We start from the raw sequence: 23991 nt of genomic DNA, 5'->3' as shown, positions 1-23991 counted from the left end.
TGGATCCGGGTGAGGCTGGGTCCCGGGTCCGGGTGAGGCCGTGGGCCCCTGAATCCGGGTGAGGCCACGCGACCCGGGGTCTGGGAGAAGCCACGTGCCCCTGGATCCGGGGGAAGCTAGATCCCGGGTCCGGGCGAGGCCATGTGCCCCTGGATCCGGGTAAGGCTGAGTCTCAGGCCCGGGAGAGGCCACGCGCCCCTGGGTCCGGGTGAGGCCATGCGCCCCTGGGTCCAGGTAAAGCTGAATCCTGGGTCTGGGCGAGGCCGTGTGCCCCTGGATCCGGGTGAGGCTGGGTCCCGGGTCCGGGAGAGGCCGTGGGCCCCTGGATCCGGGTGAGCCTGGCCCCAGGTCCAGGTGAGGCCATGGGCCCCTGGATCTGGGTGAGCCTGAGTCCCGGGTCCGGGTGAGGCCGTGGGCCCCTGGATCCGGGTGAGCCTGGGTCCCGGGTCAGGGTGAGGCCGTGGGCCCCTGGATCTGGGTGAGGCCACGCGACCCAGGGTCTGGGAGAGGCCACGCGCCCCTGGGTCCGGGTGAGGCCACGTGCCCCTGGGTCCGGGGGAAGCTAGATCCCGGGTCCGGGCGAGGCCGTGTGCCCCTGGATCCGGGTGAGGCTGGGTCCCAGGCCCGGGAGAGGCCACGCGCCCCTGAGTCCGGGTGAGGCCATGCGACCCTGGGTCCAGGTGAAGCTGAATCCTGGGTCTGGGCGAGGCCGTGTGCCCCTGGATCCTGGTGAGCCTGGTCCCGGGTCCGGGTGAGGCCGTGGGCCCCTGGATCCGGGTGAGCCTGGGTCCCGGGTCTGGGTGAGGCTGTGGGCCCCTGGATCCGGGTGAGCCTGGTCCCGGGTCCGGGTCAGGCCGTGGGCCCCTGGATCTGGGTGAGCCTGGGTCCCGGGTCCGGGTGAGGCCGTGGGCCCCTGGATCTGGGTGAGCCTGGGACCCGGGTCCGGGTGAGGCCATGGGCCCCTGGATCTGGGTGAAGCCGTGCCCCTGGGTCCGGCCGAGACCAAACCAGAGGGAGTCGGACCTGCATTACCACCATTTGTCCACCATCCAGAGCTGAGGGGTCAGTGCCGACATGTACTCATAAGGAACTGGTGGACATTGATATTGGGTCTCAAAAGAACTGTTGGTCCAGAAAGAAACTCACTACAGACTGATTCATTTGCCTGTCAGCATAACTATTATTGCTCGTCGCACATTCAATTCTTATAAGTATATCTCTAGTGACACATGATTTCGCTCATCTAGGGGAAATGATGAACAACATAGACTAATGAACAAGAACAGAACCAGAAACAAGGAGGCATCGATCGGACTATCAGGCCTCAGAGGGAGGATAGGGGAGGGTGGGGGGAGGAGGGAGAGATCAACCAAAAGTCTTGTGTGCATGCATATGAGCCTAACCAATGGTAAAGTTCAACAGGGGTTGGTGCATCCATGGGGAGGGGTGTGGGATGGGAATGGGGGGATGAGGACAAATATGTGACACCTTAATCAATAAAGAAATTTAAAAAAAAAAGTAAGTGTCTAGTGCAGAAAGTATGCTGTACACTGCAGAAATCCTTGAAATAGAGTTAGTTCACATGAAAACAGTGTTTGAAACCACTAGAATTCACTGAAAAGTAATATTCAACTGTAAAACAGTTGAAAGACAAGTGTATTTAGCTTCTCAAGTTCAGAGAAAAGTGTTTAAAGTTTTTTGTACATCTGGTGAAGTCCCAGAAGTAGATCAGAAGGCCCAATATAGGACACAGCTAGAAATCAGTAGTAATTCAGAGCAAATACTAATGAATATCACAGAATTGTGAGAGAACAAGTGGAAAAGATATCAAAATGTAAGTGTCTAGTCTAGAAAAATCTTGTACACTGCAGAAATCCTGAAAATAGAGTTAGTTCACATGAAACCAGTGTTTGAAACCACTAAAATTCACTGAAATTTAGAGTTAGTTTATATCCTTGAAATAGAGTTAGTTCACATGAAACCAGTGTTTGAAACCACCAGAATTCACTGAAAGGTTTTCCCCTTGTTCTCACACAATTTTATGATATTCATTAGTATATAGCTTCTCAAGTTCAGAGAAGAGTGTATAATGTTGTTTGTACTTGTGGAGAAGAGCCACAAGTCGAGCAGAAGGCCCATTATAGGACACAGCGAGAAATCAGTACTAATTCAGAGCAAATACTAATGAATATCATACAATTTTGTGAGAACTATTGGAAAAGACATCAAAATGTAAGTGTCTAGTCCAGAAAGTATGCTTTACACTGCAGAAATCCTTGAAATAGAGTTAGTTCACATGAAAACAGTGTTTGAAAGCACCAGAATTCACTGAAAAGTAATATTCAACTGTAAAACAGTTGGGAAACAAGTGTATATAGCTTCTCAAGATTAGAGAAGAGTGTATAGTGTTGTTTGTACTTGTGGAGAAGACCCACAAGTAGAGCAGAAATCCCCTTATAGGACACAGCTATAAATCAGTACTAATTCAGAGCAAATACTAATGAATATCATACAATTGTGTGAGAACTAGTGGAAAAGACATCAAAATGTAAGTGTTTAGTCCAGAAAGTATGCTGTACACTGCAGAAATCCTTGAAATAGAGTTAGTTCACATGAAAACAGTGTTTGAAACCACCAGAATTCACTGAAAAGTAATATTCAACTGTAAAACAGTTGAAAGACAAGTGTATTTAGCTTCTCAAGTTCAGAGAAGAGTGTTTAAAGTTGTTTGTACATCTGGTGAAGTCCCAGAAGTAGATCAGAAGGCCCAATATAGGACACAGCTAGAAATCAGTAGTAATTCAGAGCAAATACTAATGAATATCACAGAATTGTGAGAGAACAAGTGGAAAAGATATCAAAATGTAAGTGTCTAGTCTAGAAAAATCTTGTACACTGCAGAAATCCTGAAAATAGAGTTAGTTCACATGAAACCAGTGTTTGAAACCACTAAAATTCACTGAAATTTAGAGTTAGTTTATATCCTTGAAATAGAGTTAGTTCACATGAAACCAGTGTTTGAAACCACCAGAATTCACTGAAAGGTTTTCCCCTTGTTCTCACACAATTTTATGATATTCATTAGTATATAGCTTCTCAAGTTCAGAGAAGAGTGTATAATGTTGTTTGTACTTGTGGAGAAGAGCCACAAGTCGAGCAGAAGGCCCATTATAGGACACAGCGATAAATCAGTACTAATTCAGAGCAAATACTAATGAATATCATACAATTTTGTGAGAACTATTGGAAAAGACATCAAAATGTAAGTGTCTAGTCCAGAAAGTATGCTTTACACTGCAGAAATCCTTGAAATAGAGTTAGTTCACATGAAAACAGTGTTTGAAAGCACCAGAATTCACTGAAAAGTAATATTCAACTTAAAACAGTTGGGAAACAAGTGTATATAGCTTCTCAAGTTTAGAGAAGAGTGTATAGTGTTGTTTGTACTTGTGGAGAAGACCCACAAGTAGAGCAGAAATCCCCTTATAGGACACAGCTATAAATCAGTACTAATTCAGAGCAAATACTAATGAATATCATACAATTGTGTGAGAACTAGTGGAAAAGACATCAAAATGTAAGTGTTTAGTCCAGAAAGTATGCTGTACACTGCAGAAATCCTTGAAATAGAGTTAGTTCACATGAAAACAGTGTTTGAAACCACCAGAATTCACTGAAAAGTAATATTCAACTGTAAAACAGTTGAAAGACAAGTGTATTTAGCTTCTCAAGTTCAGAGAAGAGTGTTTAAAGTTGTTTGTACATCTGGTGAAGTCCCACAAGTAGAGCAGAAGGCCCATTATCGGACACAGATAGAAATCAGTGCTAATTCAGAGCAAATACTAATGAATATCATAGAATTGTGTGAGTACAAGTGGAAAACCATCAAATTGGAAGTGTCTAGTCTAGAAAGGATGTTGAACACTGCAGAAATCCTTGAAATAGAGATAGTTCACATGAAACCAGTGTTTGAAACCAACAGAATTCAATGAAAAGTAGTATTCAAGTGTAAAACAGTTGAAAGACAAGTGTATATAGCTTCTCAAGTTCAGAGAAGAGTGTATAAAGTTGTTTGTACATCTGGTGAAGTCCCAGAAGTAGATCAGAAGGCCCATTATAGGACACAGCTAGAAATCAGTAGTAGTTCAGAGCAAATACAAATGAATATCACAGAATTGTGAGAGAACAAGTGGAAAAGACATCAAAATGTAAGTGTCTAGTCTAAAAAATATCTTGTACACTGGAGAAATCCTGGAAATAAGGTTAGTTCACATGAAACCACTGGTTGAAACCACTAGAATTCACTGAAAAGTAGCATTCAATTGTAAAACAGTTGGGAAACAAGTGTATATAGCTTCTCAAGTTTAGAGAAGAGTGTATAATGTTGTTTGTACTTCTGGAGAAGACCCACAAGGAGAGCAGAAGGCCCCTTATAGGACACAGCTAGAAATCAGTCTAATTCAGAGCAAATACTAATGAATATCATAGAATTGTGTGAGAACTAGTGGAAAAGACATCAAAATTTTAATGTCTAGTTCAGAAAGTATGCTGTACACTGCAGAAATCCTTGAAATAGAGTTAGTTCACATGAAACCAGTGTTTGAAACCACCAGAATTCACTGAAAAGTAATATTCAACTGTAAAACAGTTGAAAGACAAGTGTATTTAGCTTCTCAAGTTCAGAGAAGAGTTTTTAAAGTTGTTTGTACATCTGGTGAAGTCCCACAAGTAGAGCAGAAGGCCCACTATCGGACACAGCTAGAAATCAGTGCTAATTCAGAGCAAATACTAATGAATGTCATAGAATTGTGTGAGAACAAGTGGAAAACCATCAAAATGGAAGTGTCTAGTCTAGAAAGGATGTTGTACACTGCACAAATCCTTGAAATAGAGCTAGTTCACATGAAACCAGTGTTTGAAACCACCAGAATTCACTGAAAAGTAGCATTCAACTGTAAAACAGTTGGGAAACAAGTGTATATACCTTTTCAAGTTTAGAGAAGAGTGTATAATGTTGTTTGTACTTGTGGAGAAGAGCCACAAGTCGAGCAGAAGGCCCATTATAGGACACAGCTAGAAATCAGTACTAATTCAGAGCAAATACTAATGAATATCATACAATTGTGTGAGAACTAGTGGAAAAGACATCAAAATTTTAATGTCTAGTTCAGAAAGTATGCTGTACACTGCAGAAATCCTTGAAATAGAGTTAGTTCACATGAAAACAGTGTTTGAAACCACCAGAAATCACTGGAAAGTAATATTCAACTGTAAAACAGTTGAAAGACAAGTGTATTTAGCTTCTCAAGTTCAGAGAAGAGTTTTTAAAGTTGTTTGTACATCTGGTGAAGTCCCACAAGTAGAGCAGAAGGCCCATTATCGGACACAGCTAGAAATCAGTGCTAATATAGAGCAAATACTAATGAATATCATAGAATTGTGTGAGAACAAGTGGAAAACCATCAAAATGGAAGTGTCTAGTCTAGAAAGGATGTTGTACACTGCAGAAATCCTTGAAATAGAGCTAGTTCACATGAAAACAGTGTTTGAAACCACCAGAATTCACTGAAAAGTAATATTCAACTGTAAAACAGTTGAAAGACAAGTGTATTTAGCTTCTCAAGTTCACAGAAGAGTGTATAAAGTTGTTTGTACATGTGGTGAATTCCAATAAGTCGAGCAGAAGACCCATTATAGGACACAGCTAGAAATCAGTACTAATTCAGAGCAAATACTAATGAATATTATAGAATTGTGTGAGAACAAGTGGAAAACCATCAAAATGGAAGTGTCTAGTCTAGAAAGGATGTTGTACACTGCAGAAATCCTTGAAATAGAGTTAGTTCACATGAAATCAGTGTTTGAAACCACCAGAATTCACTGGAAGATAGTATTCAAGTGTCAAACACTTGAAAGACAAGTGTATATAGCTTCTCAAGTTTAGAGAAGAGTGTATAGTGTTGTTTGTACTTGTGGAGAAGACCCACAAGTAGATCAGAAGGCCAATTATAAGACACAGCTAGAAATCAGTACTAATTCAGAGCAAATACTAATGAATGTCATAGATTTGTGTGAGAACAAGTGGAAAACCATCAAAATGGAAGTGTCTAGTCTAGAAAGGATGTTGTACACTGCAGAAATCCTTGAAATAGAGTTAGTTCACATTAAACCAGTGTTTGAAACCAACAGAATTCAATGAAAAGTAGTATTCAAGTGTAAAACAGTTGAAAGACAAGTGTATATAGCTTCTCAAGTTCAGAGAAGAGTGTATAAAGTTGTTTGTACATCTGGTGAAGTCCCAGAAGTAGATCAGAAGGCCCATTATAGGACACAGCTAGAAATCAGTAGTAGTTCAGAGCAAATACTAATGAATATCACAGAATTGTGAGAGAACAAGTGGAAAAGACATCAAAATGTAAGTGTCTAGTCTAAAAAATATCTTGTACACTGGAGAAATCCTGGAAATAAGGTTAGTTCACATGAAACCACTGGTTGAAACCACTAGAATTCACTGAAAAGTAGCATTCAATTGTAAAACAGTTGGGAAACAAGTGTATATAGCTTCTCAAGTTTAGAGAAGAGTGTATAATGTTGTTTGTACTACTGGAGAAGACCCACAAGGAGAGCAGAAGGCCCATTATAGGACACAGCTAGAAATCAGTCTAATTCAGAGCAAATACTAATGAATATCATAGAATTGTGTGAGAACTAGTGGAAAAGACATCAAAATTTTAATGTCTAGTTCAGAAAGTATGCTGTACACTGCAGAAATCCTTGAAATAGAGTTAGTTCACATGAAACCAGTGTTTGAAACCACCAGAATTCACTGAAAAGTAATATTCAACTGTAAAACAGTTGAAAGACAAGTGTATTTAGCTTCTCAAGTTCAGAGAAGAGTTTTTAAAGTTGTTTGTACATCTGGTGAAGTCCCACAAGTAGAGCAGAAGGCCCACTATCGGACACAGCTAGAAATCAGTGCTAATTCAGAGCAAATACTAATGAATGTCATAGAATTGTGTGAGAACAAGTGGAAAACCATCAAAATGGAAGTGTCTAGTCTAGAAAGGATGTTGTACACTGCACAAATCCTTGAAATAGAGCTAGTTCACATGAAACCAGTGTTTGAAACCACCAGAATTCACTGAAAAGTAGCATTCAACTGTAAAACAGTTGGGAAACAAGTGTATATACCTTTTCAAGTTTAGAGAAGAGTGTATAATGTTGTTTGTACTTGTGGAGAAGAGCCACAAGTCGAGCAGAAGGCCCATTATAGGACACAGCTAGAAATCAGTACTAATTCAGAGCAAATACTAATGAATATCATACAATTGTGTGAGAACTAGTGGAAAAGACATCAAAATTTTAATGTCTAGTTCAGAAAGTATGCTGTACACTGCAGAAATCCTTGAAATAGAGTTAGTTCACATGAAAACAGTGTTTGAAACCACCAGAATTCACTGAAAAGTAATATTCAACTGTAAAACAGTTGAAAGACAAGTGTATTTAGCTTCTCAAGTTCAGAGAAAAGTGTATAAAGTTGTTTGTACATGTGGTGAATTCCAATAAGTCGAGCAGAAGCCCCATTATAGGACACAGCTAGAAATCAGTACTAATTCAGAGCAAATACTAATGAATATCATAGAATTTTGTGAGAACAAGTGGAAAACCATCAAAATGTAAATGTCTAGTCTGGAAATGAAGTTTTACACTGCAGAAATCCTTGAAATAGAGCTAGTTCACATGAAACCAGTGTTTGAAACCACCAGAATTCACTGAAAAGTAGCATTCAACTGTAAAACAGTTGGGAAATAAGTGTATATACCTTTTCAAGTTTAGAGAAGAGTGTATAATATTGTTTGTACTTGTGGAGAAGAGCCACAAGTCGAGCAGAAGGCCCATTATAGGAAACAGCTAGAAATCAGTACTAATTCAGAGCAAATACTAATGAATGTCATAGATTTGTGTGAGAACAAGTGGAAAACCATCAAAATGGAAGTGTCTAGTCTAGAAAGGATGTTGTACACTGTAGAAATCCTTGAAATATAGTTAGTTCACATGAAACCAGTGTTTGAAACCACCAGAATTCACTGAAAAGTAGTATTCAAGTGTCAAACACTTGAAAGACAAGTGTATATAGCTTCTCAAGTTCAGAGAAGAGTGTATAAAGTTGTTTGTACATCTGGTGAAGTCCCACATGTAGAAAAGAAGGCCCAGTATAGGACACAGCTAGAAATCAGTAGTAATTCAGAGCAAATACTAATGAATATCATAGAATTGTGTGAGAACAAGTGGAAAACCATCAAAATGGAAGTGTCTAGTCTAGAAAGGATGTTATACACTACAGAAATCCTCGAAATAGAGTTACGTCAAAAGAAAACAGTGTTTCAACCCACTAGAATTCACTGAAAAGTAGTATTCAACTGTAAAACAGTTGAAAGACAAGTGTATATAGCTTCTCATGTTCAGAGAAGAGTGTATGAAGTTGTTTCTACATGTGGTGAAGTCCCACAAGTAGAGCAGAAGGCCCATTATAGGAAACAGCTAGAAATCAGTACTAATTCAGAGCAAATACTAATGAATGTCATAGATTTGTGTGAGAACAAGTGGAAAACCATCAAAATGGAAGTGTCTAGTCTAGAAAGGATGTTGTACACTGTAGAAATCCTTGAAATATAGTTAGTTCACATGAAACCAGTGTTTGAAACCACCAGAATTCACTGAAAAGTAGTATTCAAGTGTCAAACACTTGAAAGACAAGTGTATATAGCTTCTCAAGTTCAGAGAAGAGTGTATAAAGTTGTTTGTACATCTGGTGAAGTCCCACAAGTAGAAAAGAAGGCCCAGTATAGGACACAGCTAGAAATCAGTAGTAATTCAGAGCAAATACTAATGAATATCATAGAATTGTGTGAGAACAAGTGGAAAACCATCAAAATGGAAGTGTCTAGTCTAGAAAGGATGTTGTACACTGCAGAAATCCTTGAAATAGAGTTAGTTCACATGAAACCAGTGTTTGAAACCACCAGAATTCACTGAAAAGTAGCATTCAACTGTAAAACAGTGGGGAAACAAGTGTATATAGCTTCTCTTGTTTAGAGAGGTGTGTATAATGTTGTTTGTACTTGTGGAGAAGACCCACAAGTAGAGCAGAAGGTTTATTATAGGACATAGCTAGAAATCATTACTAATACAGAGCAAAGACTAATGAATATCATACAATTGTGTGAGAAAAAGTGGAAAACCATCAAAATGCAAGTGTCTAGTCTAGAAAGGATTTGTACACGGCAGAAATCCGTGAAATAGAGTTAGTTCACATGTAACCAGTGTTTGAAACCACCAGAATTCAATGAAAAGTAGCATTCAACTGTAAAACATTTGGGAAACAAGTGTATATAGCTTCTCAAGTTTAGAGAAGAGTGTATAATGTTGTTTGTACTTGTGGAGAAGACCCACAAGTAGAGCAGAAGGATTATTATAGGACATAGCTAGAAATCAGTACTAATACTGAGCAAATACTAATGAATATCATACAATTGTGTGAGAACAAGTGGAAAATCATCAAAATGTAAGTGTCTAGTCTAGAAAACATGTTGTGCACTGCAGAAATCCTTGAAATAGAGTTAGTTCACATAAAACCAGTGTTTGAAACCACCAGAATTCACTGAAAAGTAGTATTCATCTGTGAAACAGTTGAAAGACATGTGTATATAGATTGTCAAGTTCATAGAAGAGTGTATAATGTTGTTTGTACATGTGAAGAAGTCCCACAAGTAGAGCAGAAGGCACATTATAGGACACAGCTAGAAATCAGTACTTATTCATAGCAAATACTAATGAATATCACAGAATTGTGAGAGAACAAATGGAAAACCATCAAAATGAAAGTGTCTAGTCTAGAAAGGATGTTGTGCACTGCAGAAATCCTGGAAATAGAGTTAGTTCAAATGAAAGCAGTGTTTGAAACGACCAGAATTCACTGAAAAGTAGTATTGAACTGTGAAACAGTTGAGAGACAAGTGTATATACCTTCTCAAGTTCAGAGAAGAATGTATAAAGTTATTTCTACATGTGGTGAAGTCCCACATGTATAGCAGAAGGCCCATTATAGGACACTGGAAGACAGCAGGAGTAACTCAAAGCAAATATTAAAGAATATCACAGAATTGTGAGAGAACATGTGGAAAAGACATCAAAATGTAAGTCTCTAGTCTAGAAAGGATGTTTGACAGGGCAGAAATCCAGGAAATATAGTTAGTTCACATGAAACCAGTGTTTGAAACCACAAGAATTCAATGAAAAGTATCATTCAACTGTAAAACAGTTGAAAGACAAGTGTATATAGCTTCTTCCGTTCTGAGAAGGGTGTATGAAGTTGTTTTCACATGTGGTGAAGTCCCACAAGTAGAGGAGAAGGCCCATTATAGGACAAAGCTAGAAATCAGTAGTAATTCAGAGCAAATACTAATGAATATCATAGAATTGTGTGAGAACAAGTGGAAAACCATCAAAATGAAAGTGTCTAGTCTAGAAAGTATGTTGTACACTGCAGAAATCCGTGAAATAGAGTTAGTTCACAGGATCCCAGTGTTTGAAACCACCAGAATTCACTGAAAAGTGGTATTCAACTGTAAAATAGTTGAAAGACAAGTGTATATAGCTTCTCAAGTTCTGAGAAGAGTGTATAAAGTTGTTTGTACATGTGGTGAAGTCCCACAAGTAGAGCACAAGGCCCATTATAAGACACAGCTGGAAATCACTAGTAATTCAGAGGAAATACTAATGAATATCTCAGAATTGTGAGAGAACAAGTGGAAAAGACATCAAAATGTAAGTCTCTAGTCTAGAAAGGATTTTGTACACGGCAGAAATCCAGGAAATAGAGTTAGTTCAAATGAAACAAGTGTTTGAAACCAATAGAATTCACTGAAAAGTAGTATTCAACTGTAAAACAGTTGAAAGACAAGTGTATATAGCTTCTCAAGTTCAGAGAAGAGTGTATAAAGTTGTTTTTGCATGTGGTGAAGTCCCTCAAGTAGAGCAGAAGGCCCATTATAGGACACTGCAAGAAAGCAGTAGTAATTCATAGCAAATACTAATGAATATCACAGAATTGTGAGAGAACATGTGGAGAAAACATCAAAATGTAAGTCTCTAGTCTAGGAAGGATGTTGTGCACTGCAGAAATTCTGGAAATAGAGTTAGTTCACATGAAACCAGTGTTTGAAACCACTAGAATTCACTGAAAAGTAGCATTCAAGTGTAAAACAGTTGGGAAGCAAGATTATATAGCTTCTCAAGTTCAGAGAAGGGTGTATAAAGTTGTTTGTACAAGTATTGAAGTCCCACAAGTAGAGCAGAAGGACAATTATAGGACACGCAAGAAACTAGCAGTAATTCCGAGCAAATACTAATGAATATCACAGAATTGTGAGAGAACAAGTGGAAAAGACATCAAACTGTAAGTCTAAAGTCTAGAAAGGATGTTGTGCACTTCAGAAATCCTTGAAATAGAGCAAGGGCACATTTACCCGGTATTTGAAACCACTAGAATTCACTGAAAATTACCAATAAACTGTAAATCATACTTGGGAAGCAAGTGTATATTGCTTGTATACTTCATAGAAGAGTGTAGAAAGGTGTTTGTACAATGCAGGTAAGTCTGGTAACTGTAGCAGAAAACCAATTGTAAGAAAAAATAGGAACTACCTGCAAAATAGCAGTGAATTGAACATAATAGTGAGAGAGCAAGTGGAAACGAGATCACCATGTTAGGATAAATTAATGAATGTTTTCGTTCAATACGGGAAATCCGAGAACAGTGCAAAGAGCAGATTTAAGGAGCTTTGGAAACTACTAAAATTCACTCAAAGTAGCATTAACGTGTAAAACACTTGATAGACAAGTGCATATAGATTCTCAAGTTCAGAGAAAAGTGTATAAAGTTGCTTGTACATGTGGTGAAGTCCCATCAGTAGAGCAAAAGGCCAATTATAGGACACTGCAAGAAACCAGTAGTAATTCAGAGCAAATAATAATGAATATAACAGAATTGTGAGAGAACAAGTGGAAAAGACATCAAAATGTAAGTCTCTAGTCTAGAAAGGATGTTTTACACTGCAGAAATCCTGGAAATAGAGTTAGTTCACATGAAACCAGTGTTTTACACCACTAGAATTCATTGAAAAGTAGCATTCAACTGTAATACAGTTGGGAAACAAGATTATATAGCTTCTCAAGTTCAGAGAAGAGTGTATGAAGTTGTTTTCACTTGTGGTGAAGTCCCACAAGTAGAGGAGAAGGCCCATTATAGGACACAGCTAGAAATCAGTAGTAATTCAGAGCAAATGCTAATGAATATCATAGAATTGTGTGAGAACAAGTGGAAAACCATCAAAATGAAAGTGTCTAGTCTAGAAAGTATGTTGTACACTGCAGAAATCCTTGAAATAGAATTAGTTCACAGGAACCCAGTGTTTGAAACCACCAGAATTCACTGAAAAGTGGTATTCAACTGTAAAACAGTTGAAAGACAAGTGTATATAGCTTCTCAAGTTCTGAGAACAGTGTATAAAGTTGTTTGTACATGTGGTGAAGTCCCACAAGTAGAGCAGAAGGCCCATTATAGGATACAGCTGGAAATCAGTAGTAATTCAGAGGAAATACTAATGGATATCTCAGAATTGTGAGAGAATAAGTGGAAAAGACATCAAAATGTAAATCTCTAGTCTAGAAAGGATATTGTACACGGCAGAAATCCAGGAAATAGAGTTAGTTCAAATGAAACCAGTGTTTGAAACCAATAGAATTCACTGAAAAGTAGTATTCAACTGTAAAACAGTTGAAAGACAACTGTATATAGCTTCTCAAGTTCAGAGAAGAGTGTATAATGTTGCTTCTACATGTGGTGAAGTCCCACAATTAGAGCAGAAGGCCCATTATAGGACACTGCAAGAAAGCAGTAGTAATTCATAGCAAATACTAATGAATATCACAGAATTGGGAGAGAACAAATGGAAAAGACATCAAAATGTAAGTCTCTAGTCAAGAAAGGCTGTTGTGCACTGCAGAAATCCTGGAAATAGAGTTAGTTCACATGAAACCACTAGAATTCACTGAAAAGTAACATTCAAGTGTAAAACAGTTGGGAAACAAGATTATATAGCTTCTAAAGTTCAGAGAAGAGTGTATAAAGTTGTTTCTATATGTGCTGAAGTCACACAACTAGAGCAGAAGGCCTACTATAGGGCACTGCAAGAAAGTAGTAGTAATTCATAGCAAATACTAATGAATATCACAGAATTGTGAGAGAACAAGTGGAAAAGACATCAAAATGTAAGTGTCTAGTCTAGAAAGGATGTTGAACACTGCAGAAAACCTTGAAATAGTTAGTTCACATGAAACCAGTGCTTGAAACCACCAGAATTCAATGAAAAGTAGTATTCAACGGTAAAACAGTTGAGAGACAAGTGTATATAGCTTCTCAAGTTCAGAGAAGAGTGTATAAAGTTGTTTCTACATTGGGTGAAGTCCCACAAGTAGAGGAGAAGGCGCATTATAGTACAGTGGAAGATAGCAGTAGTAATTCATAGCAAATACTAAAGAATATCACAGAATTGTGAGAGAACATGTGGAAAACCATCAAAATGTAAGTGTCTAGTTTAGAAAGGGTGTTGTACACGGCAGAAATCCAGGAAAAAGAGTTAGTTCACATGAAACCAGTGTTTGAAACCACTAGAATTCACTGGAAAGTAGCATTCAACTGTAAAACAGTTGAAAGACAAGTGTATATAGCTTCTCAAGTTCAGAGAAGAGTGTATAAAGTTTTTTGTACATCTGGTGAAGTCCCACAAGTAGAGCAGAATACCCATTATATAACACAGCTAGAAATCAGTAGTAATTCACAGCAAATACTAATGAATATCATAGAATTGTGTGAGAACAAGTGGAAAAGACATCAAAATGTAAGTGTCTAGTCTAGAAAGGATGTTGAACACTGCAGAAATCCTTGAAATAGTTAGTTCACATGAAACCAGTGTTTGAAACCACCAGAATTCACTGAAAAGTAACATTCAAGTGTAAAACAGTTGGGAAACAAGATTATATAGCTTCTCAAGTTCAGAGAAGGGTGTATAAAGTTGTTTCTACATGTGGTGAAGTGACACAATTAGAGCAGAAGGCCTATTATAGGACACCGCAAGAAAGCAGTAGTAATTCATAGCAAATATAATGAATATCACAGAATTGTGAGAGAACAAGTGGAAAAGACATCAAAATGAAAGTGTCTTGTCTAGAAAGGATGGTGTACACTGCAGAAATATTGCAATAGAGCTAGTGTACATGAAACCAGTGTTTTAAACCACTGGAATTCACTGAAAAGTTCCATTCAACTGTACAAGTGTACATAGCTTCTCAAGTTCAGAGAAGTGTGCGGAAAGCCAATTGTAAGACATTGTAAGAAAGAATAGGAAATACCTGCAAAATAGCAGTTAATTGAACAGAATAATGAGAGAGCAAGTGGAAACGAGATCACCATGTTAGGATATATTAATGAAAGTGTTTCATTCAATTCGGGAAATCCTTGAATAGAGCAAAGAGCACATTTAAGAAGCTTTGGAAACCACTAAAATTCACTCAAAGTAGCATTAACGTGTAAAACAGTTGATAGACAAGTGTATATAGATTCTCATGTACACAGAAGAGTGTACAAAGTTGTTTTTACATGTCGGGAAGTCCCATAAGTTGAACAAAATGCCAGTTATAGGACACTGCATAAAACCAGTAGTAATTCAAAGCAAATAATAATGAATATAACAAAATTGTGAGAGAACAAGTGGAAAAGACATCAAAATGTAAGTCTAAAGTCTAGAAAGGATGTTGTGCACTTCAGATCCTTGAAATAGAGAAAGGGCACATTAACCCAGTATTTGAAACCACTGGAATTCACTGAAAAGTAGCATTAAACTGTAAATCATATTTGGGGGACAAGTGTATATTGCTTGTATACTTCATAGAAGAGTGTAGAAAGGTGTTTGTACAATGCAGGTAAGTCTGGTAATTGTTGCAGTAAGACATTGTAAGAAAAAATAGGAACTACCTGCAAAACAGCAGTGAATTGAACAGAATAGTGAGAGAGCATGTGGAAAAGAGATCACCATGTTAGGATACATTAATGAAAGTTTTTCATTCAATGCAGGAAATCCTAGAATAGAGCAAAGAGCACATTTAAGCTGCTTTGGAAACCACTAAAATTCACTCAAAGTAGCATTAAACTGTAAAACAGTTGAGAGACAAGTGCATGTAGCTTCTCAAGTTCATAAAGTTGTTTGTACATGTAGTGAAGTCCTATAAGTATAGCAGAAGGCCAATTATACGACATGCATAAAACCAGTAGTAATTCAGAGCAAATAATAATGAATATCACAGAATTGTTAGAGAACAAATGGAAAAGACATCAAAATGTAAGTCTATAGTCTAGAAAGGATGTTGTACACTGCAGAAATCCTTGAAACACAGCAAATGCACATTTAACCGGTCATTGAAACCAATAGAATTCACTGCAAAGTAGCATTAAACTGGAAAATAGTTGAGAGTCAAGTGTATATAGCTTCTCAATTTCAGAGAAGAGTGTACAAGGTTGTTTGTACATATGGGGAAGTCCCATTATTAGAGCAGAAGGCCAATTATAGGAGACTTCAAGGAACCACTAGTAATTCAGAGCAAATAATAGTGAATAGAACAGTATTGTGAGAATACAAGTGGAAAAGACAACAAAAGATAAGTCTATAGTATAGAAAGTTCTTTGTACTCTGCAGAAAACCCTTTAAATAGAACAAAGTGCACATTAAACCAGTCTTTGAAACCACTTGAATTCACTGAAAACTAGCAATAAACTGTAAAACAGTTTGTAGACAAGTGTATATAGCTTCTCAGGTTCACAGAAGAGTGTACAAAGTTGTTTGTACATCTGGGGAAGTCCCATCAGTAGAGCAAAAGGCCAATTATAGGACACTGCAAGAAACCATATGTAATTCAGAGCAAATAATAATGAGTATAACAGAATTGTGAGAGAACAAGTGGAAAAGACATCAAAATGTAAATCTAAAATCTAGAAAGGATGTTGTACACTGCAGAAATCCTTGAAATAGAGCGTATGCACATTAAACCAGTCTTTGACACTACTAGAATTCCCTGAAAAGTAGCATTAAACTGTAAATCATACTTGGGAGACAAGTGTATATTGCTTCTCCACTTCAGAGAATAGTGTAGAAAGGTGTTTGTACAATACAGGTAAGTCTGGTAACTGTAACAGAAAGCCAATTGTAAGACATTGTAAGAAAACTAGGAACTAACTGCAAAATAGCAGTAAATTGAACAGAATAGTTAGATTATAAAGGGAAAATACATCACAAATTTAGGGTATAGTAATGAAAGTGTTTCGTTCATGCGGGATATCGTTGAAATGGAGCAGTAAGCAGCTTTAGAAACTTCTATAATTCACTGAAAAGTAGCATTAAACTGTAAATCATACTTGGGGACAAGTGTATATTGCTTCTCCACTTCACACAAGAGTGTAGAAAGGTGTTTGTATAATGCACGTAAGTCTGGTAACTGTAGCAGTGTGGAATCCTTTATCATGTTCCGCGTGTTTCAGGGTTCCCGTTTAGGTCCAGTTTCTGGAGAAGGCCGCAATCAAAATGAAAAGTAGATAGAAAAGAATCCATTTGGGTAAATGGGGGGCCAGGCGGGAGCCCACCTCTAGTGGGAGTACTACCCACTGCTCTGGCCTTTGCCATCCCTTCTTTGGGGTTCTGAGATACACCCATATCCTTTAGGCAGGAAATTCCAATAATAGACAATCAGCAAAAATTTACATATGATTAACAGCTGAGAGTTGCTTTAACTAACAATGTCTCAACTAAACAATGAGTGACTAGCTCTGACCATTCAGAGCGATTAAGGTTGACCAAAGCATTCCGGATTCCCTTTTCACATTTAACTTCCAATGTCTCAATGTTCGGTTTCTGGCATCTCCCCCCAATTCCTTCCTTAAAAAATCTTGCATTTACAGACCAGAAATAAACATATAAGAACAAAATATGTTTGAGTCCCAATTTCAATGTCCAAAAGTTCTGAGTCCAACGTTTCAATGTCCAAAAGTTCTGAGTCCAAAGTTTTAATGTCCAATGTCCAAAAGTTCTGAGTTCAAAGTTTCAATGTCCAAAAGTTCTGAGTTCAAAGTTTCAATGTCCAAAAGTTCTGAGTCCAAAGTTTAAATGTCCAAAAGTTCCTAAAGTGTACATGTCAGCAACGATATCTGGATGGTGGACAAATGGTGGTGATGCAGGTCCGACCTCTGTGGTTTGGACCTGGGCAATCTACAGTGTCACACATCTGCTGACTGCTAGTATGGCAAGGCATAGTCAGCGTCTTCCATCTCTGGACTATTTCACCTCTTGTCTTCATGGCTGGAGCATTCCTGTTAATTACTCTGTTGTAGGAATCCACATGGTCTGGGAGTTGTTTTCTGAAAATATACAAACATATTCTCGACCAAAAGTTAATAAAGGAATCTTTTCTATAAATTTTCTTGGGATCCTTTATTTTTTGCCCAAACAATTTTCCTTTGGCTTATTTTGACACCATGTATGTATTTCATGGGTGTCCTGCTGTATGAAAATTAATTTTCAAAGTAAAAAATTTTTTCTAGATGTAATTTACTTACAGGATATTTTTTCTTACATGGTATTTTTCTACCATCCCTCTTTTTTATTTAATTTTTAGGAGGCTTTTGGAAAATTTTTATAATGCAGTCTTGATAACTTTAAATTTTTGCACAAAAATATGACTGCTTTAGGTTCATTGCATGTTAAGCAATTTTACCATGAAATGAACTACCAATAGAAATTTTGGTTAATACTTTAGGAACAGCTTTTTGTACAATTAATTTTCTTTAATATTCACTTATTTCATTTAGCCAATTTAAATTAATCTGAAAACTTGACTACTATTTTACTGTCAAATTTAATACTCTAACAAAAATCTTAGTTTACACTGTAAATATCAATGAAAAGGATTATTTTGCATCCTTGAGAAAGCCCTGAGCATTCCTGGATTTAGATATAGGGCAGCTGCCATCGGCCAACTCTGTTGTGTGGGTCCCAATCCAAGCTGGGCCAAGTCTCTTTCTGTTATCTGGGTCTCTTCCAGATCTGAGTTGGGCCAAGTCTCTGTATGTTACCTGGGTCCCAATCTGAGCTGGCATGGAAAGCGCGAAGCAGCCATGGGGCAGGAGACCTCCCTCAGAAGGGGCGAGTGTTCAAGCCCCTGCAATGTTGGGGGCGTGAGGATCTGTGCCCCACCTCTGTTGACCCCCAAGTTCTCTCCTGATGGCCCCTCTGCGACTGTGCCTGTCTTAGGTTGTTCCTCTCTTGAGGAATCTTACCCATCATTGACTAACCAGCCATCCTCCGGGGCCAAGCAGGGTGATGTGAGGTTCAGTTCTGTATCCTTGGTAGCCTATGCCCCTGTGGCCTCCATGCCCAGCACCTGCCTTGGGATCCCCTCGCCATCTGGCGGGGCCCCGACATTGATCACATGTCTTGGGGAACCCCAGGTTTCTTCTCCAGGGAGGGCCCAGCTCACAGCATTGGGCAAGAGACAGATCCATGGTACCAGCCACCATGAGGCTTCAACCTCAGCATGAACTGAAAACTCAGACAACAGCTGTGGGCAATTGGATTGTGAGAAGAGGGTCCTTCTTGGCAAAAAGGGGCAAGAAAGGCCAATATAGAATGCTCAAGTGCCTTCCCAGGGGGCCTTCCACACAGTGGAAGAGATTAAATCCTTTCATGTCCTTATTAAATTGTTGCCAAACATTCAAAAAGTAGATTTTTAAGTTTGTTTGGGATAATTGTACAATATGCTGTTGTAATCATGTAAGGATATTCTTTGCTCTAGGCATAGCAATTCAATTTCAAACTGGCTGTCAATTTCTTTTTGTATAGACAAAGGTCTTAGTTACATTTTCTGCACCTCTCTTTAATTTTACACACAAAGGGGCAGTGGTTTGATTTTGTGTCATACAGAAGGGAAGCTGGGTGGCTACACCTGTGTAATTATACTTCCTTGCCCCACCCATTTTCCTCCTGGATGACCAAGGTGTTTGGTATTATTGGTGACTACATTAGTCAGGGGATCAGCCCACGTAAGGGGTCTTACCCATGAAGGGTCAGGAACATAAGTCCAAAACACTTCCACATTTGTCCCAGGTAATATTACCGTACAGCTTATTACTGCTAGCATGGCAAAAAAGACATTCTCAGGCGTCAGGCGTCCGTACTGTCTTCTTTACCATGCCCCAGGTGACCTCCGAGCTGTTTGTTGTCTGGCTCGTCCTCCTCCTGCTCCTCATCTTCAGTGGACTGCTTGGAGTCGCTGCTCTCTGTGGCTGAGGTAGTTGATTGTCTGCAGCTGCATGGTGTGACTCCAGGCGCAAAGTCCTCATTAGTCTGGCTAGTTTCTCTCTTGGATCCCTGTTGCAGTTTAATATTTCTAGCAGAAATCTACACGGGTTTGGAAAAATTCTCTGGGAGTATACAAGCATACCCTCTGCCAAAGGTTAATAATGGATCAGGTCCCTTCCATAAACCAGATTCGGGATCCTTCCATTTAACTAGACCATTTTCTTTTGTTTTATTCTAGCATCAATGTAGTTCCATAGGTGTCCTTCCTTCATCATCACAAGTGAAAAAATTTAAAGTAATTAAGGCTTGGTGTAGCCTACCCACAGGTGATTTCTCCATCATACCCCCTTTTTGTTTTTCAAGTTGGGATTTTAGCCGCTGCTGCTGTCGTTCAATAATGGCCTGTCCTTGGGAATTATATGGTATTCCTGTAATATGCTGAATTTTCCAACTTTTTACAAAATTCCTGGAATTGACAACTTCTGTAAGCAGGCCTATTATCAGTTTTAATAATTTTTGGAACTCCCATGACGGCAAAAGCAGCTAGGCAATGATTAATAACCTGTTTTGCCATTTCTCCTGTAGATGCAGTAGCCTATAGGACTTTTGAAAAGGTACCTACAGACATGTAATGCCCCAAGGTGTCCAAAGGAATTATAATGCGTTGCATCCATTTGCCAGATATGGTCTCTTAAGAGTCCTCTAGGGTTGACTCCTGTGTTAGGCTTTTGAGGTAGATGTAACATGCAAGTTGGACATTCCTTAATAATAGACAGCATTTTGGCAGGCTGATGTAAAAGCTGATGAGATTCTAAGGCTTCTTTTAATAAAGCAACCAATTGATCAGCCTGTGCATTTCCTTTTTGTTAAAGGACCAGGTAAGACACTATGAGCCCTGATGTGAGTCATATAAAAAGGATATTGTCAATACGCTCACGAGGAGGAACCAAGATGGCGGCAAAGTTAAACAAATGAACTGCACCGCGCACAGCAATTTCAAAAATACAACTAGAGGACAGAGCGTCTGCCACCCAGAACCACAGGAGAGCTGGCTGAATGGTGGATTTACAACTAAGAGGGAAGAGGAAAGAGCAAATGCGGAGGGGATGAGGTGCAGAGGCGTGTGGGTTGGGCTGGTGGCGGGGGAAGGGACGCGCGGCTTTTTTTTCCAACCCGAAAGGAGATAAGCTCCCCATCACTCTGAAATCCAGTTTCTGGGGACGCGTGGGAGACCCAGACACCTACGGGGAGAAGCTGGACTCTCGGCCATTGTGTCGGAAAATGAGAGTGACTTTCTTGCAGAGGTGCACCCAGCAATCAGTGTTTACTGTGCTGGAGTGCGGGACACGAGGACTTGGAAACGCAGAAAGGTAGAAAAGGCAGAAGAAGCAGACTTGCAGCCATTGCAGTTTGCCACGCCCTAGCCTAGTGACGCCCTGAGACCCTGCCCCGCCCTGAGACCCGCCCCGTCCTGAGATCCACCCTGCACATTCTACAAACCCGCCCAGGCTCCAAACAGCAGCTTTTGCATATAAATGGCCTGCCCTGTGGTAGCTTAACCAAATAAACAGCAGTTCCAGTCAGACTGCTCCAAAACCACTCAAGCAGGAGGAGAAAAACTGCAGTTTTTGCTGTAACTCCTGCTGAGTGGCCTCAGACAGTAGGCAACCTGCACCCCATTGGAGACCCAGAAACGAGGGCATCTAGTGGTCGGTGTGAGACGACACCAGATTTCAACCACTTGCATAAGGGACACATTAAAGAGGCAGACTCAGTGAGCGCCAAAGCCCTACTGAAACAAGTCCTGGCCCATAAACGTGTCTCCTGCACAGCAATTCTTCCTTTATGGATACAGTGGGTCCACACAGCCAATTGACCTGGAGGACAATTCCTCCCAGTGACACCAACAACAATCAAGACTTAACTACACAAAGGCGGACCAAGATGGAGGCATAGGGCGGACGCCTGATTGCTGCCTACCACAACAATTTTGAAACTACAACGGGAAAACAGAGCAGACACCATCCAGAACCACTGAGGGCTGGCTGAGCAGATGCTCTACAACTAGAATAAAATAGAGGGGTACGCGGGATGATGCTGATGCCGGTGAGCCAAAGATCGCACTTTAAGAACTACGGCTCTGGCGACACAATGGCGGCCTGGAACGTGCTCGGCGCAGTTTCCCCGGCGGTCTCAGTTTGAGGGGACGGCTCCACTCGCTGCCGAGCACGGACAGACGAGCCACTGGGAGACATGGGGTGGGAGACCCTGCACTTGCTTACCTCCAAGTCCTTCGAGAATCTCTGCACCCCGGAAGTTGCCAGGTACGCACGCCCGGCGACCGGCCACCGCTGCAGACCCGAGTGCTGACGCAGCAACCCCGGACCAGCCCGCCACCATGCACCGGGTGCTCCGGAGCTTCGCCGAGCCCGCTGCCCGGCGAGTTCCGCGGCAGCTGCCCCGGAGCTTTGAGAAAATGGCTGGAGGAATTGCTGAGAAGGAATTGACCGATGAGAGTTGGGATCGGGAAGACGAGGCCCCGCTGGGTCCTGGATCCAGGAGTGCTCGGTGGCTATCAATTACAATCCCTATGATGTTTGAAGGAAACCTCTCTTTATTTCCTTCCAAAATAATTTTCAGGCTATATAGTTTCATTTAAAAATCTTTGCCACATGAAACAATTTCTCTTAAGGTTATGGTGACCACTAGTATGGATTAGATTTAATATTTTAATAACAATCCTCAGTTTATCCTGGAATACCAGTGAAAGAGATTTCAAAATTTTCAAATTTCTCCTTTTTATTAAGCAAGAAATTTATTTTTAAAGCATTCCCATTAGCTAATTTGCATATACAGAGGGATCATGGGAAGCCTTCAGTAACTTCCTTAAAACACTTATTTAAATTGCTTACAAAGACATTGGCTTATTTAAAGGAAGGGGGTTGGCCTTTGTTATTTCAAGATGGCGGGCAGTAAGCCATGTGGCCATCATGGTGGCTGCTCAATCTGTTCTTTCAAAAGAAAGTCAAAAATCACATTGCAGACAATCACTAGCTGTTTCTGGTCTTTATTAGAATTATTTATAAAATATTGGCTTTTCATTTAGCTGAAAACCTTGATTATAATTTAATAAGCTAAAATTTTTTTAAGTAATTAAAGTTGGTATCTTCATTTAAAAAATAAAGCAAATTTACATCTGAATTCACAAGCTGAATATGTTGCCCCACCTCTAGCTTAATTTAAAATGCAGGGGGCTACAGAAAGTTAGGATTCAATTACTTATAAAAACATTGGCTTCTCATGTAACTTAATTTATATGAGACCTTGATTATATTTTTAAAAGTCTAATTTATAAAGTAACTTAAGTAGGTATCTTTAATTAAAAAAGCAAAGAAGTTTATTCAGTAAACTTATTTGATACTTTATTGGTCTGATCCAAAAGTATAAACACTGTCCCACCTCCAGCCGATTCAAAAATGCAGGCTGCTTGAGGCTTTTGTCTTTCTAGAAATTCTACTGCCGTTGAAAATTTTGGCTATATTTAAGAAATATATTGTTTTTGCCCTTCTTACAGGCAAAAACTTCCATAACATTTAATATATATGTATGTAAGTAAAATATATTAATTAATTTTTATTTGATAAAGCTTTCCATGCGATTTTAAGTATCAATTGGTTTAATTGAAAAAATATTTCTTTTAAGAGAGAATAGACTTTTGTAATACATTTCAGGGCCTGTGAAATGTCTTAAAAGCTATTCTCAAAACCTTGAAATACCTTGGAAAGATCAAACATATAATATATATATGTATATATATGATTTAAAGATTATATACTTAAATTATCTTAAAGAATATCAATTAAATTTAAACTGTATCACAGGAGAAAAAAAGATGGCGACCGGCAGGAAGGTAGGGAGAGAGAGAGTGTGAGGAACCCATAGAGGAGAGTGTAGATGTGTGTGGTGTGTGTGTGTGTATGAGATAGGGTCAGTTAGATTCTGCAGGTCTTCCAAGGGGCTCCCTAACAGGGCAGCCCTAGACGGCGGAGCCCCGCGCACAAAGCGGACACTTCTTGGCGGCTGGTGCGGACGCGGAGACCACGCCATCTTGAGAAACAGAGCTGCCTGAGACTCGGATCCTGGCTTCTGACACAAACCAGGACCCTGCAGCCACTGGGGACAGAGAACTGCTATCACAGCTCCAGACCAACAAACAATAAGAATCCAGACTTCCCCGCAGATTTCCGTGAGTCAAAGAGCCTATCCCCCTCCTCGTAGGCGCGTGGATAGCGCGATAGTAACTGATAGACCCGCCCCTCCCCCAAGCTGCTGAGCGCCCACAGGCGCGCGGAAAGCGCCATAGTAACTGATAGACCCGCCCCTCACCCAAGCTGCAGAGCTTTGCGCAGGGACATGCTCCTCCATAGGGAAATTGGCGCGTGTGCGCGCGCGCGGGACAGAAGCAGCTCCCAGTCGGGGAAATCTGTCAGTGCGCACAGAGGGCTCCCCTTCGGGGAATTTGGGGGAA

Source organism: Cnephaeus nilssonii (genome assembly GCF_951640355.1).
Source record: "Cnephaeus nilssonii genome assembly, chromosome: 23".
Lineage (NCBI taxonomy): Eukaryota > Metazoa > Chordata > Mammalia > Chiroptera > Vespertilionidae > Cnephaeus > Cnephaeus nilssonii.
Note: the sequence above shows the minus strand (reverse complement) of the source record.